This window comes from Anser anser (assembly GCF_964211835.1).
Source record: "Anser anser genome assembly, chromosome: 4".
In the NCBI taxonomy this organism is placed as follows: Eukaryota; Metazoa; Chordata; class Aves; order Anseriformes; family Anatidae; genus Anser; species Anser anser.
This window is the reverse complement of record NC_139724.1, coordinates 50,585,704-50,610,935: the sequence shown is the minus strand read 5'-3', so window position 1 is coordinate 50,610,935 and position 25,232 is coordinate 50,585,704. Positions and strand designations below refer to the sequence as shown.

Here is a 25,232-nt window from a genome sequence, read left to right as displayed (position 1 = left end):
TCTAACTTACTGAGGCAGATGTTTAACTTTCAGAGCGTTGAGGGAAACCAATTTTCTGTCCTAACTAAAAATAATAACTCAACTACTCACAGGAAGTATGAAACTATCTTCAAAACAGGAAGGAGAGGATGCTTTCTGGATGACCAACACATCTAGATGTGTGTTATTTTTCTAGTCCAAGTGTATTTCTTTCCAGTTTAGCATCATTTTTTGTACCACTGCTTATATAGGTGAGATATATTGTGTATTTATCTGTAGTTAGTAGAATTCATTTTATGTAATTAGTAAATATTTAGAATAAAACATTTGCAGCATTCTGCGCTTTTAGATATAGCTCACAAATATTAAGCATTAGATAGAATAATAAAGTCTCTTGAAATCTAGTTTTATATTCTGGTAACTTTATTATTTTTATTATTTTTTTTTTAGCTTGTTGCTCTACACAGTACAGTAATACTGTACCATAAGAGGAAAAAAATCATACTGGGGGTGGACAGTTCTAGAACAAGGATTTTGAGACTGCAACAAGTTTAAGAGAAGTTACAGGAAACTTAACTTAAATGAATGCTGAAAATTTTCCAACTAGCCAAGCCAAATTCAATGTAACCCGGTCTAAGGAACACCAGAGGAACACTGAGAGCCTTGCTGTGATTATATGTGTCTGTGCCTCCACACACAGTCCAATTTTCAGTGTAGTGTGACTTAGCAGGATGTTCAAAAATAGATCCATGACCTTCCACTGAAGTCGCATTAAAGCTGAATTAAGCATCCTATTGTGGTGCCATACCATATGCTGTAGATAACAGGGCAAGCTATTGGATGAGTGGGAACAGCAATTATTCCCAAACTCGGAGATACCTGAATAGCTGTTGCCCTCTGGCAGATTGTATGCTACAGCTGAGCTGGCAATAGACTTTGGCAAGGCAGACACTCAAAGGCACAGCCAACAGCATGAAGATTTTGTTCATACGCTGTAGAGATGAGATGAGATTAGCTCCTTCCGTCCCTCTTTTCCATTCCCTTCACAGGCTAATGACAGTTAATATGCAGACATATTAAGGGACCTTAAGGGACTTTATTGTTGGCTGCACTGACGTAATTTAACACAAGAGCCCCAGAGATAGTGTGATGCCACATACACAGAGGGATGCAACCCTTGATTTCAGCAACCCCAGCACCCTGGGTCCCCTCTGAATTCAGAGACTGGCAGAACCCAAAAGTCGCTGAGCTACCGTGATGGATCACAGTTAATCTTGGGAGTCCCACGCACCTCTGTGGGGACAGAAATAAACAACAGCACTTAAAATAAATCTTTTCTCTCCTCTGCCCTCCCTCTTTTTGCTCATATTTTTGATAGGTATGCTCTTTGGCTTCTTCCTATTAGCAAAAGGAAAACAGAGGACACAGATTAGGCTGTTGTTTCCATGTAGATAGATGAAAGGCTGAAAATCAAGCCAAGCAATCATAAAGCTTTCAAGGCTAATTACTGAAAACTTCTGCATGCAGATTGAGCTTACATGTTGGTGTGCCTTTGCAAATTATTCTGCAGATAAGAAAGGACCCTTTGTAGTTTTAATGTCCTATCTCTCCAGCCAGCTTCAGAGATACAGCAAGCATCAATAGCTTGGGCTTGCACCGTCTGGGCTCTCAGGAGCACCTTGTACTTCTCTCTCACCTTCCAGACCCCAGGGCAGGATGCTGAAGGACCCCTCCTGCTGGGGATGGTCACTAAGACCTGTGGCTTCTAAGCCAGACTGTCCTACCACAAGGTGTCAAACCAAACACCAACCTGACCCACGGCTTTGCAGAGGCCACTGCAATGAGCAGGGAGGTGGGGTGCTCGATGGGGTGATCTTCCCTCTGCAACTCAAACTCCACATCTGGGCCAGTGACACAACCTATTTTAGGTCTAGAAGAAGAATTCTTCGTTGTCCCAAGTGTCTGTTGTCCAGCCCAGAAACTGCAGATGTGGATCAAAATGGCCAATCCAGCATCTGACAGCAGGGAACATGACCTTGTAGCTAGCTGCTGGCAAAAGGAGGTGCCCTGGGGAGCAGCAGCAAGGAGTCTGGAGGGGCCAGGCACACATCCTGGGGTGTCTTGCCAACATCATCACAAAAGAAACAGAGCTGAAAAAGTCCTTAAAGTATCCTTGTTAGACTAATAGGCCGAGGCTAAGTGGGCAGTCATTTACAGTATAGGAACAGGCACAAAAGATGCTTCATATCTATCATGTGTGTTATAAACACCAGTCCTTGCACTGCGCTAACAAATGCTGTCTCTATGTACAGTGTTGTTCCTTCCCTCTCCAGTTCATTAACTCTCCAGATGGTGGCTTTTTGTCCTCACCAGCACACAGGACATTTTGTTGTTGAACCATGGAGAACACCTGAGGTCCCAGGCAGGCTGCAACAGCTGAGTGGGACCAGAGCCACCTCTGTCACTCACCAGTGGCACAGAGCTGTGATGACTTGTCTCCTAGCACAGACCTGCCTCACACACTCCATCACAAGCAGTTCAGGTCTTTGAAATAGATGGTGAAATAAATATATAAATTGTTGTTATATAAATAACAAATTTTGGCTCTTATTTTACTGTTTATGGCTTATTAGGAAAAAAAAGGAAAGAAGAAAAAAAAAAACTTTTCTCCCAACAAAATTAATTTCTGAACAGTTTCTGGACCATTCAGAAATGCTGATCTTCTGCGCCTTTTATCATCAGAGGCTTCCATGGTGTTGTTTATTTGCTGATCTGTCCAATGATACCGCAGCAGTGCTTTGGCTGGAAGATTTTCTTGGACAGAACAAGAGCTGAATTTGAATTTCAAATATTGCAGTCCACACAGTTCAGACTTCCCTTTCAGGAAACATTTAAAGCTTCTAAACGTCAAATTCCTCATTTTAGGAGGCTTGGCAAAGTACGAGGATCCATAACTATGCATGCAAAGTATTGGAAATGTGAGTAGTTACCAGCAGTTACGTCCCACGCAGGCAGGAGAGCTATATTTGCATGAACTCTTTCATTGATTGAGGACTTTTGGTCCAAAGACCTCAGTGTACCATAAGGGTTACAGGTGCTGTTTCTACTGTGCAGGGGAACTGAGACCGAAAAAGAGACTGACTTTCAGCCTGGTACAGCAAAATGCTGCTAGAACAGAAAGTACAAAATCAATGTAATTGTTCTGCTTTTCATTGCAATATTCCAGTTTTCACCTAACTTCCAAACTCATTTAATTGCCCCCTCAGGCAAGGAAGGGCTTAGTGAGGAACTTTACCTGGAAGAGTCAGTGAAAGTACCCACACAACAGTTTGATATGGCTGAGCTCCCATCAAAAAAAATGCTCTGAAGGACAATCAACACCTCCTTTGTTTCCCCAAGTGCCTGGGACAGCAGGGCTCTGGTGCCCAGAGCTGGTGTGAGCAGCAGGAGGGCACCAGATGGGCCCAGCTCACCCCAGGACCTCCTTCCTCAGGAGGCAACGAGTCTTAGACATACGGCTCAGAGTGAAATATCTCCAGAGACAGACCTGGACGATTTCAGGAAGAACTGTTTTAGCTGCTGTTTTTCCTCGTGTACTGAATGCTTATCTTAATGTGCTTTTACAGTTTCCTTGGTATATAACAAATACAGCAAATACAAAGAAGATTAAATACAAATGGACCCAACAAGTCTGTTCAGCACTCAGAGGCACAATCCAACGTTGTGTGTGACAAAAACAAAACAACCATCCTCCACTACACTATCTACTAGAGTCTGCTGCAGCTGTATTTTTGTTTTCTACTGAGGATATCTTCACAGTGAGAGCATAATGTTTGTGAAAAAATACGTATGTGTCTGTGTACCTACATATATAAACATATATATACATATAAATTTCCAGCACCAGACTCAACTGTAAATGGAAACAAGTCAGCTTGACAAGCAGCCAATATAAAGAGAGCTAAAAGAAATTTTAGCTCACACACCTATCCTTACCTCTCCTGCCAAGATTTGGTTTTGCCATCACTTTTTCCTATTAAAAAAAAAAAAAAAAGTGTAAATGTTTCCTTTCTTCCTGTTTTAAGACATGTAGAAATAGGAAAACTTATGAACACAATGCCTGTCTGAACAAAACTTTAGAATACCTACACCCAAATGGCAATATCTTGGTATTACTGCAGTGGACAGTACTCAAAAATCAGTGGAGCCAAGATATCCCTTACAGCAATTCAAACACGGGAAGTAAATCAAATATAACAAGGAAAGAAAGAATCATAGAATCATCTAGGTTGGAAAAGACCTCCAAGATCATCAAGTCCAACCATCAACCTGACCTACTCAGTCTTACCACTAAACCATGTCATTTAGTGCCAAGTCCGCATATCTCTTAAATACCTCCAGGGATGGGGACTATAAGATAATATAGTATAATTCCTGATTTTTATAAATTTCAGTCTTAGTTGAGCAGGCTCTCAATCTGAAAACCAAGTTTTCAGTCCTGCAGCAGTGAGGCTGAACAGGGTTCAGGAGACTTGGCCCAACTTGGGAGCAAGAGAGAGTTGGCCCTGGGGCTGAGACCAGCACAGCCCATCCTGCTGCCATCGCTTCTCGGTCACACTGCAGCCTCCACCCTCAAAAATTCTAGTCTCTGCTCAGATTAGAAGCACAAGAGGAACCTACAGTTGGCAGCTTGAACTCCCTGAAACTAGATGAAATAAAAAGTGAAAAAGAAAAGGATCCCAGCCCCCAGAGCGGGATCACACCTTTAAGTGCTTTGACAGCTCTAAGTGTTTTCTTCCTGCTCAGGAAGTTTGTTGGCAGCTTCAGCTGACCTGCAGCCTGTTATGTCTTTTATCATGGGCCTCTAGCCATGGCTCACACGGGAGCTGCTTGTACATTCCTGGTTAATATTAACCTTCCCCATTAGCACTGGGGGAGATGTGCTATCTGGCATGGAGGCAGAGGTCTCCCAACCTTTGGTCTTGGGGAAGCCAAGGCCTCCAGGAAGAAACTTGGGTCGACCCTGGCCATGAATCAGGGCCAGCAAAGTCAGGACTTAAACAGTTGAAAACTTGCATGAAAGGCAAATGCAAAAGACACTCTAAAGAAAAAGATTCAGGATATCTCTTTGCCTACTTAAAGAAGATGCTGATATCTTCAGAAGGTTTTTTTTCCCTCTGAACATAACAATTCAGGAGATGTGGCCCACGTTATGGGCAGTGAATAAATGAACCATTTTCCAGAACAATCGCAGCAAGAGCAGGATCTTCCTAGCATACTAAACACAGGGAGTGGTGAGGATGAACAAAATACACTCCAAAGCTCCTTGTAGGTGCATTAAAGCTGACATCTCAGCTCAGGGTTCCCAGAGCACCCAGTCAGACCTTACTAGTCACATCATTTCATGTTATGTGACAGGATGCCATATTCAACCGATAAGACCAGACTGACACACACAACAATAATGCAACTGGGCCTCCAGAAAATGGCAGAATTAGTCCCCTGTGACACTGTGACCAGCTAAATGAAATCCAGCAGGGAAAACAATATGTTTCTTTTTTTTTCTTTTTTTTTTTTTTTTTTTTTTGCTACCTAGTATGAACATATTCAGTTATTTACTATCCAAATCTTTTTGCATGCAACTGACACTATTGAGTTGGGACAGTCCTATGCAGAGAGTATAAACTGCCCTTTTGTATGTGTAAATGAAAAGCAGCCACAAAATGCATCCTGTTGACAGAATGATGAAAAAAAAGCATTGGAGAGAAGGCGCAGACTAGGTATGCTGCAGTGCAGCGTTAGCTACTTCATTACATCTTCCTTGAAAAATTATGATGCTCGCCATCACTTCAAATTAGAAGGCATCTTCCTTTCAAATTAAGGTGGTGTTCCCAGTCCAAGCCTCCAGCCTTTTAGGTCCTGAGCCGTGAGTCAGTGGAGCTGCTGCACAGCTCGGCTGATTTGAGCCTTGCTCGCCGTGCCTTTGCTGAAGGGATTGCAGTGCCATCACCGCTTCCTGGGGTAAAGCTATGAGCACACCTTCATAGAGCTGGGGCTTTCCACCTCTCCTGGGCTACTCTGTCAGACTCTTTTCTACAAACTGCCACACTGGGCTGGAAAAAAGGTCCTTCCTTCCCGAAATTCGGGGGCCTAATGGCAGCCCATTTCCCCTGCTGTGCTTGCAGGGCAAAATCTGATCTCGCCTCTCCTGCCCACTGCCCTTTCTCAGCTATCCCCAAAGCTTGTTACAATCGCAACATATAAATATTTTTGCCACTAAATGGAACTGTTATTGACATTAAATCATTCTATAAAAGCACTTATGGTAGATTTCACAGATACAGGATTGCATGAAAATGCTTTATGCTGTCAAGCACTGTTTTGGGAAATATAAACACCTTAAGTTCTTTGTGTATATAGAGGACAGACTGCACGATTAGCCTGACCTGTCTTTAACTTTTCCCAATCCTTTCCCAATCCTATTGCAGTTGCCCGTTTTCACCTTTAAGACAGTAACAACAAACACCAGCAGTGGGGCTGAGGGAAACCAAGCCCAAAATCTGCTTCAAACGCAGTTTTGAAAAGTTTGGGCCCAAATATTTCAGCCAATTCTGAGAACAAAGCCTGAGGGAGAGAAAAGCATTTTTTCACCCACATTAAAAGAAATACCATGCACTAGCAAGATTTTCATGGAAAAACACTCAAGCCTCTTGCTTTGAAGGAGGGGCTTGGATTTGGGTGTAGGGAAGTAGTTTTTATATCAGCTTTTTGGTGTCGTGATTTGGCTGATTTAAGACTCTCAGAGAAATTGCATTTGGGACATGCCCAGCATGTCAGCTGTGTTTCAGAGCAGGATTCTCCCAAGCCCCCAGAAATACTGTGTGCATCGGGCAAGCTTTGCCTTGGGCACATCACTTGTGTGGAAACCAAGCAACTCCCAGGAGCACACACATGAAATGTGCTCCACAGACCTTTTTCGGGGCCAAAAGTACAGAAATAACAGAGGCACCAACAGGAGAAACACCCAGGTACAACAGCACTGCTTACCTGAGCATCTCCCTGTCCTGAGGCTGGGCAGAGCCCAGCTCACCGGTGCGTCTCCATCCCTCTGCTGCAAGGAGCCGTGACGGATGGCCTCTCCCTCCACCCTTGCTCAGGTCCCTGTGGATGGCAGCAATTACTGGTGGCCACTAGCTAAATTACTTAAAGTGGCAGAGAGCTGTGTAATAATTTCTAAGGCCTCAGGCACAGCGCAGGTACCAAATAAACACCGGTAGGATGCTGTGTTACAAAACCTTCGGGGGTAGGACTATTCTCTTAAAAGCGCACTGGGGGGGTTATACACAGGAACAAATAAAGACCAAAATTTAAAGAGCAGTACTTGTAAGGCTAAGTTCTTTAAGTCTGGCAACGTCAGCAAAGGTGTGAATTGAGGCTGTCTCTACAAGACTAAAGCAATTCTCTTTGTGCCTGTTTGTCAGGATACCATCTTGCAATTACATGAGTATATAGCTTTTTTTTTTTTTTTTTTTAACATACAGTCCCTCACCATATTCAATGCAAACAAAAGAATGGCTGTAGAAAAACAATAGGCAGAAACAGAATTAAACTGTTTGGTTAATCCAGGTTCCGCAGAAAATCATTCAGTTCAGAAGATGAGGCAGGCAACTGCAGGTGAAAAAAGTTGTTTGTTTTTTGTTTGTTTTTCTTTTGTTTATTTGTTTGTTTGTTTGAACATCGGCCAGCAAACCAACATTACTATCCATTTCTTCCTGGATAATACCAGATTAGCTGAACTAAACTCTTCATTGGTCAACTATTGCATATTCTTTCTCTTTGAAGTACCTGATCTGAGTTTCTTTGGGCTACTGAGTTGCTTGTTTGCCGCGTTGCATGAGCATTCATGGAGAAGACCCCGATGCCAGAAGACCTTCCCCTAATTTTTTGACATTTGCCTTCCTTTGGCTGACTTCCTCTGTACGAGGTCATCATAAAGAACATTTATTTCAATACAGCATCACAATAATAACTTTGGTAATACTTGAAACACCAAGTGACCCTTATGACAAGTGCCCGAATAAGCTGGGAAAAAATAAGTTTTATCTTCAAAGCAGTCCTTACACACCATGCAATACATAATACAGAGGGATATGTACTGAACAAGAAGAACTTATAATATTACTGGAGAAAGAACCATTCACTCCAAACAAGGAGGAGAGAGGTTTTTACATTCATGTGGTTAAGCACTACCATTTCATCATACTCTCAATGGAGATGTATTAAGAGTGCTCTGAAGTTTGGCTCCTGGTATTTCTTTAGTGTTTCATTTTACAAACTTAATGACATTCTTCTAATATTTCTCCTGATTAAGTTTTGATGTAAATATCAGGCTTTAAAAAAGAAAAAAGAAAAAGGAAAAAAAAAAAAAGAAGAAGAAGAAGAAAAGAAAAACAACCAACAAGAAAATTCTTTGCTGTTAGGGGATAATACCCCATTGCTCTCTGAACATCTGGTTCCGGGAAAAAAAAAAAAAAAAGAAAAAAAAAAAGAACTAAGCTTTATCTTCAAAGCAGACCTTAAATATCATGCAGTACAACAGCAGTGTTGAAGCCATTCCCTGCACGAGTTCAATGACTTTCCTATGTTCCTGTGTTAACACTGAAGTAACACATTGCTTTTGCTCGTCCAAGATTCCTTCTTGAATTGTCAGGCCACTGAGCCTGTCTGGACCTGATGAGACACATAATCCCTGTACCCCGAGTGGGAAATGTACCCATGTGAGCAGGGAGAGCAAGCAGCTGCATCTTCATGCTTGCAGAGCATCTGATACAGCCCTGATAAGAAAGTGGCTGGCTCAGAGCACAGCTGTGCAACATATGCATTTTACTAGGGTTCAATGACTCGTGATTTCTATCTAGCAGTGTCATCTGGTTGTTGTATAGGACAGAGTTACGAGACACCATAAGGGATGCTCTGGAGGTGAGGGAATGGACATTCATTTCTCTCTAGAGCCCTAGTTCAGGGACTCACCTTCCTCCGACACCTTGAGCTCACTCACACTCGCAACTTACTCCTGAGCCACTTTCGTTTCTCCTGTACTATGGGAGCAGCCCAATGCTGCAGTGTGTGATTATTCCAAGAAGGTGTTAGCAATGAGTCAGTCATTGAAAAGTGATTCCCACATATGCCATAGACTCTCAGCCACATGCCCCCCCCTAGATGAGCCAGACTACGGCCACCTTGGATTTTCCTGTAAAATTATTTGCTGAGAAAAGGCTGATTCTCAGTTGCTCCTTTTGCATCAAGCCATGCAGGCCCCAAAGTGGGAGCCCACTTTCCCTTTGCACATGTGCTGCCCTGAGCCAGGAGACCAGCCCCAGGGCTAGACCCACCTGAAAGTCTTCTTCTGTTCTGGGGGCTCGTTCCCTTCCACTGCTTGGCTCAGAGAAGAGAACAGCTTTTTGCCTGCAGGCAAAACCTAAATCCCTACCACCAACTAAAAGACTCCCTATCTAGACCTTGAGAGCAATTCACAGGCTTTCTGACTCCTCTGTAGAGCTGGATGGGCAAACATACCGTGATTGCCAAAAAGCCTTCTTCCAGATATGGGTGGCCAAGAAAGGGACCCCTCTGTAACTAGGGCCAAGATCCCATCAGATACAAGTCTGGCAATGGTGATCCAAGTAATGGAAATGCCCAGACCATGCCTTTCTGAATAGTTGTAGCCAAAAACACCAGTGCATAAGGATTTATAAACTGTGCTGTTTAGTAGTGCTGCCCTACTACAAAACAACAGCAGGGTAAACACAACACTTTGGAGTCAGACTAGGAATGCAGAGCTCATTTCTTGCCTTATGGAAGACCACCCAATCTCCAAACACTGATCAATGATGGTTTGTGCATTAAGAAATTGCCAGGTTTGGCAGAATTGCTTTCACTAGGTTGTATACATTTTGTCTCTGTGAGAAGATGATCTGACTTGGTAACAGTTTACTGAATGGTGTTGCTTAAAAATACAAAATGAAAGAATATTTGTATTTTTCTTTAGTTCTTTGGATAATTTCCCATTTGACAGCTTAAGGGAAAACATCATTTAGAATAAATACCCACTGGTTATGGAGAATTCACATCTTTCTTTTATGGCTACAAAAACTAAGCATGAATGATGGCTTTTACCTGTATCAGACTCATGGATGGTTTTTTACTTTTGGATGTTTGTACTTCTTGAGCTATCAAAATGACAGAACTTTCTGAGAAAATCTGAGTCATAGATCATAAGTCTAACATAGCTGCTTTATGGTCCAGGCCTGCAAGCCAACAGACACGTAGCCCTTGCATGGACCTCAAAAAATTATTTAGTCTATCCCCCTGCATGGTACACTGAAGAAGGACTACCTGACCATCCCCAGCAGACCTAGTTTAACCTGCTCTTAAAAAGTTGCCAATGAGGGTGATTCTTCTCCACTTGTGATCATGTTGTGAGACTGAATACGATAATCTTAGCAAAACTTTTGTCAGCAGAAATTTAATTTTTTCCTGAAGGCCGTTAATGACCTCACTAGATAGCAGTGTATTTAACACTGGTCTCTGCGGTACCACACAACAATCCCCAGCCTATTTAGTTACAATTCCCTTTCAATGACCACATTTTGAGATCTGTCAGCCGGCCATTTCTTAAGTCACTTGCTAACCGTCTAGCTAGATATGCTATAGCAGTGCTTTGTAATCAGAATGTTATGTGATGGTAATGCACTGCAAAAGCCCGCTCTGTTAGCTATCTGCCTGAAGCAAGCCTTGGCTCTTGAGTTCTGACATCAGGACTGTTTAACAGCTACTAGTATTAGGGTCCCTACAGACAGCTCTTCAAGTAACCTCTACTGCAAATCAACCAGAGCTATACCAGTGGGTTAGATGAAACCACATCTGTGTCCTGCTTCCCCTTTCTGTACCTATTTCCCAGGTTTTCACAGAACATGCAGGAGCAAGTTTTGAAACATGTTGTCTGCTAACACGGTAAGAAATGGTCTGTGGATTGAAAATTACTGGGACAGGATCTGGCAGACTGATCCTTTTGCCTTGTTTCTGTAGGAAACAAAGCTGAATACTCTTAATGTTCTTAATTGTGTTTTTTTGCATCCCCTTGGTAACCAACAAACTGAAGAGCACGTCATTGTTCTCAGGAGATGCAAAGATAGCCTGCCACTGCTTTTAAAAGAAGATAAAGACATTGAAGCATTTTTTATATCATTAAAAATTTAAGCATCATCACCGATCCTGAATAAAAAAACAATCTTGGTACTTCTTCTGTCCAACTTTCAAATTACTTTATGTCCTGGCTGCCTTTAAGCATCTTCAGTTGTTTAACTCCTAAGGATGGTTTGGGATTAATTCATTTTAAGACGAGGGTAACACACAGAAGTAGAGTTAAAACCCTTTTCCTCTTCTCAGCATCTCTTGGTACTCAACACTGTCAATCCCTCCATATAAATTCCAACTTTCCCATGCACTGTGCAGGCAGCCCAGCACCCAGCTGGCACCCATGGAGAGCCAGGGAGATGTCTTAAAGACCATCACCACAGAATTCCTGTCCTTTGTGTGTTTACTCTGAGGTGCCTAAGAAAACTCGAACCCAAATACGAACAATGGCAAGCAGTTTGCTTCAACAAAATTCTTTAATGTATTGTGATGGGGCTTTGGGAGAGTGAGGAATACAAAAGGCACTTGATGATGGAAAAAAAAAAGTGAAATCCTAGAGATAAATAAAGATTTCCTTTATTGTGCAATAAAATCGGTCTTTTAAAATTTAACCAGTCCTTTCAAAATATTTCAAACTCCCCTCCCACCCTGCTGTGCTGCCACAATTACAGCAGAAAACAACTAGGGAGGAAACTAACAGGACATTGCTGATACTGCTGCTTTTTAAACATGCTTTTCTGCCTTAGTTTCCCTAATAGCAGCAGCACCTACAAATGCAGAATTACAAATTACAAATAAAATTAATGACATTTTTCCCATAGCACATTTAAAGAGTTAGATGTCATTCTCCTTACATGAAATGTGTGCTGCTCTGGGACTTTCAGATCCCATGGTTTGGGATCCAAAACACCGAAAGACTTTTTCTGAAACATGTTTGGCTCTGGCTGTCAAAAAGAAACCTTTTAAGTAACACATATTATTTAATGTGTTTTTTGTTTGTTTGTTTTGCAATATTATTGACTTTGAGGCAATATTATTGACTTTGGGGAAAGATAAGCCAGCATAGATGTGTGTTGCTCCTACATGATGGACCATCATCATGCCTGAGAGAGCTTTGAACCAAAGCATGCCTCAGCTTTGAAAACACTGATTATTATTATTTTTTTGTTTAGAAAACTTTCATCGCCTGGAAGCCTAGTACTCAGAAAGTGAAAAGCATGCTACATAAAGGTTTCAAATGATGGCAGAAACTTGCAGTCGACCAAGTATATATTGTGTGTTACCTGTGAATTTCCTGCCTTTTTGAATAGTAAGTGGCAAGACTTTACCCACACTTAGCACTTAGTTATATTAAAAAGTCTTTAAAAGTCATGTGATATGGACACATAAGCGTCTTTCTTTCTAAGTAATTCCACAAAACCCTGTTTTCATGATGGATGATGTATCTTCAGATTGCACAGAAAGTGCACATTGACATTTTGGGGATGTAAAGCACGTGTTTTTGAAATGTTCCAGAGATCAACATACATGGAAACACAGGAGCATTATTTTCACTTGCTGGTGGCAAAAGTTAATCTCCGAAATTAATATTTAGGTTCCTAGATATGAATTCCAGAAAGATCCATTTATAATCCCAATATTAAGCATCTAATCTGTGTTCTACAAAATTGTTAGTAACTATTATTAAACCTTAAAATCAGGTGTTGTTGTTGTTGCTGTTATTGTTCTTTAGCAAACAAAGTAGAAAGCTGTTATTTATTGTTAGCTACCATAGCACCTTCAGAGCGAGAAGGGCCAGCAAAATAATAAAGGAATTCATTGTGCCTTTGTAGGTCATGTATAATACAAGTCTGTTGATAGAAAGAATTAATTACACACATTGCATCCTCCCAGGACTTCTGTAAGGTGGGCATCAGAGCTTTACTGAAAAGGTGTGGCATACCTGGCTATCAAAACATGCTTCCTGAACCCATTCTCAAAACCCACTTCAGCAAACACCACCACTGTTTCCAATGGGAACCAATTGTATGTAGGTCAACAGATGGTCCTCCTCTTTGCCTGCTTGCTTAGGCTTGAACCCAGCAATCCACAGTCACTAATCCCTTTTTCAGGCAGGCACTCATTGACTTCTTTTCATGTTCTCAAAAAATAAAAAATGAAGGGAGTGTGAAGCAAAAAGAGTAATCAGAAGGAATGTGCAGAGTTTTTGATGGTCTCAGCACTAAATTAAAGGGCAGAGACTCTCTTGTGGCAACATCCTAGCAAACAGTTACAATAAATGTGGCTGTTTGTTGTAAAAATGGGAAGAATTTTGCAAACATTAGGATTATTAGACATCTGCTTTTGTGGAGCTCCAATCAGAGCTTGGAGGCCATTCTTTTGCAGAGAGACATCAGAGAGCTCAAAGTGCTTTACAAGAAGAGGCAACTTCATTTTTTTTTTTCCATTTCCAGATGTGGACACCATGACAGAAATGACAGTTATCTTGCATCGCAAGAGCACAGCTGAAGGCAGAGCTCAAAAGAGGAGCACATGCTATCTCCCACTGAGCCACATGACCCCACACCAAAGGAGAAAATGCTGTGGGAGATTTGGGGTATGACTGGAGGAAATGGCTTGACAGGTCCAGAAAAACAAGATCAGAGCCTTATTTAAGATAAACAGCATTTTGAAGACTTTAAGTCAAAAAATACAAATTAAACCAGCTAACTGATTAGTGTCAGAGCCAGTAAGGAATGCATTTGTTAGCAAAAAATGATAACGTGATCAAAGCTGAGTGTGGATGTCTCCTATCTGCACTGGCCTGACTCATAGCACCCACTCATACAACTCAGAATCGTAAGAGAGGGAGAAGAAAAAAAAAAAAAAGGACACCTTCTTGTTTCTGTTTATCTGTGAGTTGAGAAAATGCAGTTGAGAAGGGACCTAAACTCTCTCTGAATGGACTAAAGGACCATTCTTAGTCCTACCTTCAATTAACACTAGTAAATCTGAGGGTATGCTGCAACTGCCTGGACAATGGGACTCCACTCTCCTGGCTTCATGGAGCAGGAGTAAAGAGTTTTGTGGCCTGTGCCTCTTTCTAGAGGAAAAGGGGAATGCAGGGTCTCTCTATGACAACTACAAGGAAGGCCACTGACGTGCATGAGTGAGGAATACCAGGGCCCTTTCGTAGCCTGGTTAGATTGGAGACATCTGACTTTGGAAGCTGAATCCCATCCCTTTCACCTGGCACCCCCATTCATGCTTCAGTCCTGTCCATGCAGGCCTAAGGGCATAAACTGGTTGTCAGGACAGATCAAGGCAAAACTCCACGTGAGTACTTTCTGATATGGTGCAACCTCAGGCCTTGCTTATTCCCCCAGAGAATTTCCTGCACACACATAATGGTAGTAATGACAGTAAAAAGGCTCCATGGATTGTACTGTCCAAACCAAATCACTTCTAATCCTTCCACTCTTCAATTATCTTCTTACTGCTGGGCATAAACCACCCTGTGGTTGGGGAAAAGATAGGATATTTCAATAATAATGGGTCCTGCCAAGGCTGATATATATTTTCTCATTCACATATCAGCTTGTTTCTGTGTAAACCCATGGGCTTTTTTCCATTACGGGCTTCCTTCCAACATCAGGCTCTTGCACTAGCTGGCCAGGAGCTGAATTCCTAAAAATATTGACAAGGAACATGTCAATGCCGGCAAGTAGTGATACCAAACAGGCCTCATGTCAGAGCAATGATCTTTTCAAACACAAAGGACTAGCTGGGAAGCCCTTTGGAGCTGGTCAGTGTTACTTGCTAGCCAATGCTGGGCCTTGTGGCCAAGGACCTGAACCTCTTCTTGTCCAAGAACTCTCTCTCCACCACCCTAATGTCTTCAGCAGATACAAAATGGTTCCAGAGGCCATACATTTTCTTTTGGACACATATAAGCAGTCCCTGATGGTTTCCGTGGCATATTGCTATTTTTACATCCTCTTCATTTTTCAAGCGTGAGGAGAAGTCATCCAAGTAGCCAACGAATTGTGATGAAAGGATCAATTTCAGACAGATTTTTGCAGCGTGAGGTCTATCTGCATGAAGACCTGGCATTATATCTTGCCATCCCCCTGAAGTATCATCAGAAAACACCCCTGGGCAACACCTTTTCCTAAAACATTTTGTAACTTTTTGTTGTACAGTTAAAAGCTGCCTGGAACAACTCTCACTGCATCCCTTCCCTAGCTATGAATGGACTCAGCAGCCTATATAACAGCCCTAAATTTCTCTCTACCTCTCACTTTCAGCTTCTTTAAATTCATCCTAACTCATTCCTGTTTTGCTGCTCCTGGTAGCTGAAGTCCCCCTGGATTTTCTCTGGCCCTTTCTTGCTTTCTGGTCTGCTCTTCGTGCATGAGCGCTTCTTGCCCATACCCTGTGGCTACAGCTGCATCCTGGTACCCCTCTCCAGGTGCCCTCAGGATACAGCTATTGTCAATTGTTCCTCGTGCCTCAGACAAGGAGCTGTTCTTCAAGGACAAACCCTGTACTGAACTGGGACTAGGCAAAGGAGGAAATCAACTCCTGCCTGAGCTGGTGTCTTGAAGATAAAGAGAGGGCTTCGGCAAAGAGGTTTCTCTGTACATAGCTGAAGATCTAAAACATCTGAGGGGGTTTTACAAGATGTCCTGGAATTTGGAGTGGCTCAAACATTAAAATGGCAAGGCAGTAACTATTATGGATGAGCCATCTTTCAGCCATTATGTTTGAATGATCTCGCATTTTCATCCATCAGATAATGAATTTCTCAAAATGAGACAAAAATATATAAGCATAACTTCCATGATAGAAAGACACATTTTAACGTGGTCTAATGCCAAGTGGAGGATTTCTCTACAAGAAGAAACTGATGTTGCCAAATGACAAGTCCTATAAACTGATCCAGTTAAACTAACATAAAAGGTTCTTTTTACACCCTTTTTCCAGTGTAAAAATAGCTTATATTTTTAAATACATTTGTTCCAAACATCTCCAAAATGCTGAGCCTGTGGCAGGATCCACAGCATTTTACTGGCAATAAGAGAGATAACCGTGGGTAACTGTAACCAGATTTTAGATCCTTGGCTCCTCTGGAGCCAGCTTATGCCTCAAAATAAATTGAAATTGCATGTCACACACTGAAGAAGCAAGCAACACTTGGAGTGATACAGGGATCATACTTGGCAGGAAAACGAAAGCAACCTAACTAGCTAAGCATCCTGTACTGTTCATAAAATGTAATTCTTACAATTACCAGTTCCGCTACTGCAGTTTCAAAACAATAAGGGCTAAAATGCTCTTTTGAGAGGATACATTTATCATACCTGGGGTTTGGCAAAAAAAAAAAAAAAAGGTATTATCCAGTCTTATATTTTACATTCTGTGAGACAATTTTGATGTGGAAAAGCAAAATCTTCTTCCACTATAGACGTTTACTCTATTTACATTTCTGTCAGTCCTAGAATTCAGCAAAGCAGAATACAGTTTCCCTGGAATACAGCCCAGGGAAGAATTGGTGAATAGTTTATATTTTATAACAGTGCCTTAAGTCTCTGTTATTGGCTATGCATTTGGAATAGGACATTTCCTGAGTCCTCATTTACTGCCATAGCACTACAACACTAAATCAAGCTTTAGGTTTTTGTTTGCTTGTTACTTTGGGAATTTTCCTCATTTAAAGGTATATTGCTCTGTTATATGGAGAGGCAAAAAAGAAACAAAGAGAACAAAAGACTTTTGTTTTGAAAGAGGAAATATGGTATTAGCAGTTGCATTACACGTGTAACAGAATAAATATTTATAATGCACACCACTTCACATTCTTAATTTGTATGAAGGCTCTCTATTCTCAGAAATAAATAATATTCCCTTTAGTTTTCTATTCAATGATAATTAAAAATCAGAAAAATCAGTATTACGGTAGATGTACATGCAGCAAGAGGATTATCTGATGCCTCACACAAGACCATTTAAACAGAAAGATCGTGTCTACCAAGGCAAATCATTCCCTTGATACTTTAATTTAAATACAACACTTCAGATGGTTTGTATTTAAGCATGTTGGATTTCTTTTACTTTGGATGCATTAATTTTTTTCTTCCTTTTTCTGTAGCCTGCATTCTTTTGGAGTGTCAGGGGCTGCAACTTGTTTCACTAAAGCCAAAAATGTGGTTTTGCTTTGTATACTTAGCACTAGTTTCTATGTAAGATACACACTGGACAAATCTCAAGTAAAGGTCTCTTCCAGCAGAAGGTCAGACGCTTGGTGCCTTTTCCATATGTTCTGAACTGCGCTGCTGGCTGACTGTGTGTTGAAAAGGAGCTTTGAGAAAGAAGTCGAGTCTTACTTGCACATCTGGAAATGTTGATGGTCAGTTAGATTTTAAAGCTCTATGGTCATTCGCCACAGCAAAGATTCAACATACCTTCAAGGCAAAAGCAGTGATTTCCAAATGCTCATGACATTCCAGTGGTCATTTGAAATGAAGAGAGAATGGATTTTAAAAAAATCTAACAAATGACCTTACACCCTTCAGAGTCCCTATGTGCTCCCAATGGTGTATAAACTTTTACACTGCTTTTGCAGTAAGACAAAACATTTCTGTTTTTTTTTTTTTTTTTTTTACAGTAAATTAAAATTGTCAATATAATTTGCATCATGAAGTTCATCCTGAAAAAATTAAGGGAAAAGGAGGACAGAAAAACATTTTCAGGCAAGAAGAAAGCACTGTTTTTCCTTAAGAACCTAAACACAAATGTGGCTGAAATGGAGCAAACAAATTTTCCTATTTGTAGCTAACTAAATGAAAAGAAGCATTGTGCTTATAAAGATAAGAATATCTACAGAGATAAAATGTCTTATATTCACAAAGTGATATGTTTTATATACTACACTCTTACAAAATCTTTTTTTCATTTCAAGAAAGCATAGTATGTTTATCCAGTCTCCTGGATTACAGAGAAGGGACATATGGTGAGCATTTCTGGACCATCAATCAGATTCTAGTTCATCAGTCAAATCTATACAATGTAAATACTGTCTGAAAGAACAAGGTTCTTTCTTTTTTATTTTTTTATTTTTTTTTAGTATAAATTGTAATATTATTTATTTAAATAGTTGCAGTTTCTATATTGGAAGCATTTTCATTTTTTTCAGTTTGAGGATTTCATCACCTGACATGCCTTCAACAGATATAATTTTTCTGAAAAGAATGGAAAAGCACCTCTAAAAAACAACCTTCCTACATCTGAAAATATAAAGTCAGAGACAGTCAAAATCATTTGTCACTTTAGTTAAATGTTGTCCAAGGTTGCGAAGGCCTTCTGTACTTTCCCAAAATGTTCTGTATTTCCTGCTAGGATCAGTGATTTTCACTTCATTTTATTTGGCCTGCTTGTTGGGCTCTTTTAATTTGCCTTTGACTTTGAAGTGATTTTCCCAGGAAGACTTTACCTTGGTCTGCATCTTATTTGCAACTAATCTGTTCATCTGGCTTCCCAATACCAAAAGATCTTCAGCTAGCATAGGATCATCATGCTACAGGAGATCAACGACTCTATTCTGCAGCCACGTAACTGCAACCCAAACATGTAATTTGGGAATGGGCTGAGCATAGTGTTTGCTCAGGCTGCATCCATTTGGGTTCAACATTATATTCCCCATGGAAGATAAACCCTCTTTCTTAAATACTTGCAGTCTTAGGTAGAGGCAGGTCTTGCAAGCTTGAGGACAAAAGAAGAGTTTGATCTGAGGAAATCTTGTTGTGTTGGGTTAAGTGCTGTTGACTTGCCAAACTGTAGAGAAGGTTATCAGACTTTTTATAAGGCTTATCCATCATTGCAAGTTTAACAGGTAGCATAAAAGTGAAGACAAGCAGCCTCAGCTACCTTGTTGTAGCTGCAAACAGTGGAGCAGCAGCCTGCTGTGTAAGCAGTCCCTTCGGCTTCACCATCAACACAAGCAAAGTCGGCTGCATAGTTATCAGGTCTCTGCTGAGCCCTTTTTGTGCCACTTCCAGTGTATGGAGGCTGCAGATGTAGGTCTTCAAAGGCACAGGGTGTGCTTTTGAGCCTGAAAATAGTGCCAGCCCTAGACTCAAAAAAGTGGTCTCTTTCTCTTTACCAAAGGCCCTGCTGCAAGGGTCAGGCTCTCTTGTCCTTCTCTTCATTTACACTTCTATATATAAAATAGTTATCTAAAAAAAAAAAAAATAAAAAAAAGTTATCTTTTAATCTTTTTAAATCTTTTAAAAAGTGAATCTTTTAAAATCTCTAACGATAACCTTTAAATTATTGAATAAACTATTCTAATGCTGTATAAACTATATTTTAACATGACCAGTTGTGGTAAATATTTTGGAGCATAGATAAACAAGATGGCTTTTTTTTTTTCCTTTTTTTTTTTCCTTCTTCCTTCTGGCATGCTAGGCCAATTGTTTGTGAAACATTCTTCAAAACCTCTTGAGAAAATGCTGAAAGAGACATCCCGGAGCTGCAGGGAAGCGTCAGGCTCCATGGGGCAGGCGGAGTGGAAGATGACACCGGCATGATCCTCGGGGGCAGTCGCTTCAGGGCTGGAGCCCAGACCACGAATTGCAAAAGAAACCTCTGAGAAGTGCAGGGAAACACAGTCTAGTAAAGTCATGCAAGAACAAATCCTCCTGTTTTGGTTTAAAGGTAGAAGTTTGGAGGCATTCAGTTAGGCAATTTGCTTGCATCCAACTCCCCGGCGTGCTACAACCAGCCACATGGGGTAGGGCTGTGACAAGGCAGCAAGATGCTCACCCTGGCCCCGGTGCTCAGCTTTTGCTGTGACACTTGGAGCCTAGTGCCACTAGTTGTGCCTACGAGAGCGACTACGGTGTTGGGATGGACGCGGCACCATGCAGATACTCCCTGCGGCTTGTGTTTCAGGTGATCTCTTCCTTTACAAGCTATGGATTGATTTTAAAGGGCTTTAGTGTAATAGGCTTATCCCTGGCCATGTTTAATCCATTAATCTTTTCGACATGCATTAGTTTGCTAAGAGGCAAGGCCAATTCAGGATGACAGTGAAAAAGAGACCACATTCAGGCAGTAATTGTTTCCATGTCAAAGACCAAGGCCTAATCTGCATACGGCTAAGAGGTTCCTTTTAAAGTTCAGCACAACTGGGAGCACTGTTAATATCTCAGGCATTACTTTATCTCACACATGGTCTGTAGATCTGAGCTAAATTAAAAAGTGATTAATTTGCAGATCTGATTCACCTCTGGGATTTCCTGAGTGTCCAGCCCGGATCAGCCTTCTTGCTGGACACCCTGGTGCAAAAGCCATTGCTGTTGCCACACCAGGTGAAGAGCCAGCAGGTAAATTCTTGGGAAGTGGATGGGATTTCCAAATATAACTTCAGGAAATTTCATATTATCAAGGATCTAGCTATTTAACAAAGAACAGATGATTGATATTAATCACACTGAAGTAAGCGTGCAATGTTCTTGATTACAGTGTTACGTCTGTGCTGACTCAGGGCTTGCTAACATGTTATGCTGAAATGTTGTTCCTTCAGCCGTACTTTACACTTCACCCTTGCCAGTAATCCCAGCTCCCTTGAGCAATATCGGCATTTCGGTGCCTTGCACTAGCAACACTGATTTTAAATTTAAACTTGTGACACAAATAAACACGAACAAATACCTGAGAAGATAGAGGGCAGGACCCAACAATGAATTAGGTATCCTAATAGGTGACTGTTGAAAGCTGGTGACTTCCAGTCCTGTGCCACCAGAACAGGGCCCAGGATCGTGTGTTGGACAGCGAGGCTTCCTCTTCCGACTGTGCCACAGTGCTGCCCACGACATGCCTGCTACAGCACTGCAAACTCCCTCTGACACACTTGTTCTCACCAGAGCCAAGCTCACTTCTGTGCTTGCCCAGCTGAGTTGGGTATTAGTGGCAGAGCAAGCCAGGAGCAGGCCAGCACCCCTTCTTACATCAGCTTACTGATGTAAGGAGCTGTACTGGTGTTCTGGGGCCTTACTCCACTGCTGAGACCAGTGGGTCTGAGTGCCTTGACGCTGAGAAGAGAGCTCGATACAGGTCTTGCAGATGTCGGGTGCCCACCACAAGCCTCAGCATGCTCAGTACCCCCACAGACTTCAGCATAGGAGCATCTAGTTCTGGGTCTGAGTCCAGCCAAGGCTCCAAAGCCGTGAGCTGGGTGTTCCTGGCAATGAGTGGGAGCCCTAAGCATGTGGACAGTCTAGGAAGCAGGGAGGCCTTGTGGTATTTGTGTGCCTCCAGGTTGGAATAGCAGCTAAGGGGGCCTTTGGAGATTGTCTTCATGGCTTTAGGCTCCCTGTACACCTCCCAGGTCTTGCTCAGGTTGCCCAGGTTCCTCTATGGTTCTGATTTTTGGTGGCTTCTTCAAGACAGAACAAGCAACCGTTTCTTTGTCTGTGCTACACGCAGCACAGTCAACTGTTCTGTCTCTCTGGGCAGAGTAACACAATTTTTTATGGCTAAATATTGCAAGAGGCACACTGCCCTCCATGGAAGGATTATGCGACAGCATAATGGAAGGATTATGCGACAGCCCCCAACACCACACCAAGGAGCCAAAAGTTAACTGAGACCTACCAGCCTCAGAACAGGCAATGATACCCAAGCAAGCCAATGGGGAGGACATTATTCTATGATTATCACCTCCTAACAGAGTAACCATTCCTGTATCCTGATTCAGAACAGACCCTCATTGTAGATAATCACTGCTGCAATCTGGTGTGTAAGAAAGAAGACATTAATTTAGCTAACATTGTTGTGTTTCTACTTTGACAGCAACAGAAACAGCTCCTAAGTATCGTACAAGCTCCAGTGTCAGCACTGCTTTTTTCTGTGAACAGGGAACAAGGCTGAACACCTCTCACACTCCCTTCTTGTCAAACAAATCTGCATACACAGTAACACAGTAGGCTGTCATTTCTTGTTGCCCCCAGTGCAAGAGGGTTCCCATTCACTTCAGTATCAAAAGTTATTGCTTGTCTTTGATGCTGTTCCCATTTAAGTCAATGGGAGTTCTGTCTTTAGCCGTGTTGGAGCAGCATTATACCAGCTCTACACTCAGGCTCTTCAGCAGATGCCTGTTATGACTCTTCTGGGATATTGCGCCTTGAGTATTGCAGCTGCTCTGCTTTTCAGTTTGTCAGCATTATATATCCATTTAGGTTTTCATTTAGCTGTGTTTCAGACACCTCATCCAAACACATAGGCATTTGATAACAGAAACACTCATGGAACTAAAAAGTTGCAATACCTTCTTGCAAAAATGAATCAGTACAGTTGGATGCAAAAATTTTGGAAGGACAAATGGCAAAAACAAATTAATCTGGGAGTGGATTTTATCAGCCATTAATGACATGCTCCGTAGATGGAACACTGAAAAAAAATGATGAGCCATTCCTGGGGCTAGTTATGAAAACACTCACCCTTAAAGAAGGACCTATTAGTTAACCAGCCAGCTATGAAAATAGATTGACTGTAGCTGTTTTTAAAACAGCTCCGTAAAGACTGTGAGCACATCTGCTGTGTGTTAAACTGGAAAAATTTGGCACCTGAAGAACTGCTACATACAATGTAACGACTGTCAGGCCCTGTAATATATACCACAGCAAGAACTCTCTGCAATACAAAGCAGGATAAATCAGACTCAAGAAGCAATATTAGATTCCGGACACAATGTACAGAGCACAAATTCAACATGCTGCCTGAAGGAGAGCACCGGCAAAGCAACTTGCCCAAGCAGCAGCTGCTGCTGCAGAAGCTAGGCTTTGGAAACAGGCTGTGGTCCATGCCATTGACCTATGCCAATGGGTGAAATGGTCTCCGGCCCCTGCTCCTCGTTGCACAGGCAGGGTGGGTGAGGAGCTGGCCCCAGGGTGGCGAGGAGGACCAGCAGCCCGGTAGGTCCTCCTGTGTGTCAAGGCAGGGGGCTGGCAGGGCTGTGTTTTCCCCAATGAGGGGATCTGGGAAGCAGATATGATTCATCTGCTAATGATTTCTTGAGTCGTACCTAAAACAGAGCTTGTGGCAAAGCTGTATCTTAACCCACTGGCTGCTGACCACCTCAGATGTGCAAAGACAACATCTCTTTCTCTGGGAGTTTTGTCCTGGGAGGACAGTCTCTATCTCCCACCACAGCACTGCAGGCAGGAAGGAGTCTGACAGAAATTAGTTGCTCCTTAGCCTAATCTGACCATCAGCAGCCTGGAGCAGCTCTAGATGCCCTCTCCCTGCACTCGAAAGACAGACCCCCCCACCTGCAGCTAGCTCTGTGGGTTCTCACCCAGCATGGTTCAACTGAAATACCCTAGGAGACAGCCCCCTGAGTAACTCAGGCTGCGGATGTCCCCTCCAGCAGGTGGGCATGCAGGCGGTGGAGGATCACCAGAACCTCTCTGCCTGGCTCGGAGGGGACCCAGAGATGAGCCTCAGGTAGCACCAGGCAGATGAGAGCGGTGGGTGAAGACCAGGCTGCAGACCTGGGTGTTTTCCCAAGATGGGTGCCAGAAAATCCAGGTTTCCCTTCCTGATTTCTTCACTGCAGCTGCTCATCACCAACAGCAAGCTCTGCAGCATTTAGTAGTTGCATTTGAATTCTCATATGGATACTGGAGAGGGAGAGAAGAAAAGGAGTAGGGGCTTCTGAGGATAGGCCAACTTTGTTCCAAGTTTACTGAAGCATATTTTGGGACTAGCATGCTGCACAGGGGACAGAGCCTTGACCACAAAATGGCTAAAAGCCCTATAACAGATTTTATAAAGGGAGTGGTATGGGAAAGTTTTAGAATGAGAAAATGATGCAACTTTCCCTGGGAGCTGGAAAACACCAAAATATATATATACTGTGTATTGAGTATAATGATTGTAGGTTGTGACTCATCAGCCACATAAACTTCTATTACCTAGAATATTCCATGGAAGGGGGGTAGAAAGAAACAGGGAAAGTCATCAACAAAGGCTTGTTTTCTGTATATACATTTTTTTTTCTTGTTTTAGGTTCAATGCACATAACTGTACACAAATGGAAATACATGCCATGGAAATTCTACAGCTTTGGGGGCTAACATTGGAAAAGAATGCTGCATCTTTCTGCAAAAAAGTGTGTGACTTTTTTTTGTTTGTGCAATTTTCACATCAAAAGTTGAGGGTGTTTTTTTGTTTGTTTTCTTTGTTTGTTTCTTTTTTTTTTCTCTTGTATGTGTGCATCACTGTGTGTATGTACTCTTTAGCAGTATTCTAGCAGAAGTTTTACTATTGCACAGCTTTCTTAGTTAGCCAGAGCTGGGCATCTAAGGGTTTACATTCAGATGTCATCTTCCCCATACAAGCTGTTGGCTAATTAAGGGGCATCCAACCAAGAAAGAAAAGTCTATTTCAGTCAGCAACAGCAAAAAGGTCAAATGTTGGGAATGAAAAATTAGCTCATAGTCCAGAGCTGAGAATTATTCCCCTAAGAAACTTGGAAGAAATGTCAAATAATGAATATGCAAAGTGCTTGCAATTTGTGCTTTCAGGAAATAAAATCAACCAGACTGTTAATTACAATCATTTGCCTAATTGTAGTTAGGATCTTCACATGTGGGCTAGCAGCCATCTACCGCAATGTCTAAAGGCCTTTTAGAGGATTAAAGTTAGGACAGGGAAGTGCAGCTTTGTTTAGCTCTGTTTTCATTGTGTGCAAACTTTAATTTGCTTCTGTATTTTTTTCCTGATTGCTTTCTTTGGGTGGTTTGTTACTACTACATCCTGGGGCTTTTTACTTTCTGTAAGTAACACCTGCTGTTGAGAAATCTCCGGGTTCCATCGCACGTACATCCTACACTCTTGCATTTGAGGACTCATTTAGTTCTAATGGAAATCATCTGCTTTGGGTGGTCCTCATTGCATACACTAATTTCCATCCAGCACTCTGTAAGAAGCCAAGGAGAGAGTGGGCCCCAGTAACACAAGCTTTCAGAAGCCAACTCTGCCAAGCAAGCCTGTTACAGGGTTCTGAACAAACC

General features: G+C 42.0%; 1 protein-coding gene across 4 annotated transcripts in view; it reads right to left on the bottom strand.

Annotated features, from left to right (window-relative positions):
* LNX1 (ligand of numb-protein X 1) overlaps positions 1–7,498 on the bottom strand; it is a 149,956-nt gene extending 142,458 nt beyond the window's left edge. For 3 of the 4 annotated variants that reach the window (XM_083835396.1, XM_083835395.1, XM_083835401.1), the window contains exon 1: positions 7,027–7,498. The gene's annotated coding sequence lies outside the window, so the exon portion shown is untranslated. Of the gene's footprint in view, positions 1–3,975; positions 4,013–7,026 lie in introns of all 4 variants that reach the window. The other variant, XM_083835398.1, reaches the window with a different exon arrangement.
* Between the last annotated feature and the right edge of the window lie 17,734 nt (positions 7,499–25,232).